The sequence below is a fragment of the Crocodylus siamensis genome, chromosome 4, assembly GCF_052110815.1.
Source record: "Crocodylus siamensis isolate JL-2025a chromosome 4, ASM5211081v1, whole genome shotgun sequence".
In the NCBI taxonomy this organism is placed as follows: Eukaryota; Metazoa; Chordata; order Crocodylia; family Crocodylidae; genus Crocodylus; species Crocodylus siamensis.
This window is the reverse complement of record NC_143398.1, coordinates 229,032,034-229,034,235: the sequence shown is the minus strand read 5'-3', so window position 1 is coordinate 229,034,235 and position 2,202 is coordinate 229,032,034.

Genomic DNA, 2,202 nt, shown 5'->3' with positions numbered 1-2,202 from the left:
GTTTGTTTTGTTTTGTTTTTTTTTAGTGAGGAGGAGCAATTTGAAAAGTATATGCAGTAGGGCTGTGCGAAGCTTTGGTTGTTGATTAGATTCAGTGGAGCTTTGGCCTGATTCGGTGGCCGTATCTTTGAATCCAAATCAAATCAGGAGACCCTTTAATTTCTCTGAATCGAATTGGAACCCTCCAAATGGATTCGGAGAGATTTGGAAAGATTCAGCAATTGGGATATAGACACAGCTTAAAATGTTTTTTCCACATACCTCAAGGTACCAGGGGACTTGTGAAAGTTGTGATGCTGGGGCAGATGGAGCATCCCGCAGGAGCACGGGGGGGGGACGGGAGGGGGCTTCCCAGCATGCTCAACAGCAGACCCAGAAGTGGACCAGAAGCACTTCCTGTCCATTTCTGGGTCTACCACATGAGCTGTGCCTGGTACCTTGTGGTATGTAGAAAAAACATTTAAAGCTTGGTTTATGGCCTAATCGCCAATAGTCTAAATCAGCGTCGAATCATCAGATTCAGATTTGGCTGAATCAAATCGGAACAGTGATCCAAATCAACTAATCGAATCACTGTCCCCGATTCGGGCCGAATCCGAATCAAATACGGACCATTTCATCAACCCCTAATATGAGGTATTCTACCTACACTGACATTTAATTTTAAAAAAGAAGTTTTTCAAACACACATAGGAAAAATGATCCGTATGGTGCTTATATTTTTAGCAGTCATATGTAAGGTGGAACAATATGGGCCTAATTTAAAGCCCACTGGGTGTGTCTGCACATTCAATTAATGCTATTTAGCTTGCATGTGTAGACAACAATGCTTTACTGCACAGTAGAATCGTCTACTGTGCAGTAAAGCATCTCTTGTAGACATGGCCATTGAAATCACTGTAAAGATGCACATTGACTTTCTTAGGTCTTGGATCAGTATCCTGATGCCAAAAACAATTGTTCTAGGGGAAATATACATTTTATTTAAAAAAAAATAAAATTAAATGGAAGGATCAACTAGCTTTTAAAGCTCTAGCCCATACATGAAAAAGGTAGCTGTTTACCTTTTTGAAAAATGTCGCCAAGGGAAGTCCCTATATGCAGTAGCATAATGTTGGATGGAAGTGGAAGTGGGGCATACGACCCAGGCACCCCCTAAGTAGAGAAGTGCCAGAAGGACAGGGTGGGGATTCTTCACCCTCCTGTCCTATCTCTACCCACACAGGGGTCTCCAGGAAACAGCTGGTGGAGGCAATGTGTGTAATGGAGTTCAAGGCGTTCTGGGAATTGTAGTTTTGTAAAGTGGCAGTTAGTTGGCTGTTGATAAGGGGTGGGGAGGGGGAAGAACTGACCCCCATTCACCAAAATCAGCATTTTTTTCCCTTTCAACATATGGGGTGAAAGTTTCTCCATCACCCACCGCTGCAGTGGACTCCATTGCTGCTCTAGAGAATTATGAGCCCACAACACCTGGTACTCCAAGACGTACACTGCCTGGCCATGCTTCTGCATGCTGTCTCATGGTAAAGCCAGAAGGATTGGAGGAAGAATGAAAAAGGAATGCCCCAGGTACTTTCCTCAGATATTATACCTCTGTTTAAATATTATTTTAGTACTAAGTTGAAGAGAATGCATCATTAAGGAAGAGACTGACATAATAATGAGGTTCAGTTTGGAAGTGGTTAGGTTTTTTTCAAACTTTTCTAATTTTGATTAAAGAATTTTGGCAAAAAAAGTTGGATTTTAATTTAATTGGGCCAGACCCCAAATGTACTTAACTTCTTGGGCATTTTTACATGTGTTCCGGGAGGTGTGGCTGGGGGGGTGCTTTAATTAGCCAGCTGCACTAATTAAAAGTGCCCAATTGTCACATATATCAGCATCCTCATGCTGAAAAAAATGGCAGTGGATCACTTTAAACTAAAGCTCGTTTGATGAACTTTAGTTCAAAGCTCCCCGCCACCATTTTTCAATAAAGGGATGCTGATATGCTAGAATCTGCTGGAGTGCGTTAATTTTCATGCTCCAGCAGACTCAATTAATTGTGTCTGCTCCAATGCACTGGATTTCCAGCATGTGGGAGCAGGTTCCCATCACATGTAGAGGATCCCCTAGTTTCCTGCTTAGACTTCTTTTCATTCTTCCTGAAACTGGAAGGATGTTAAGTGTTTAGACAGGAGTTAAGCACCTAAATACCTTTGT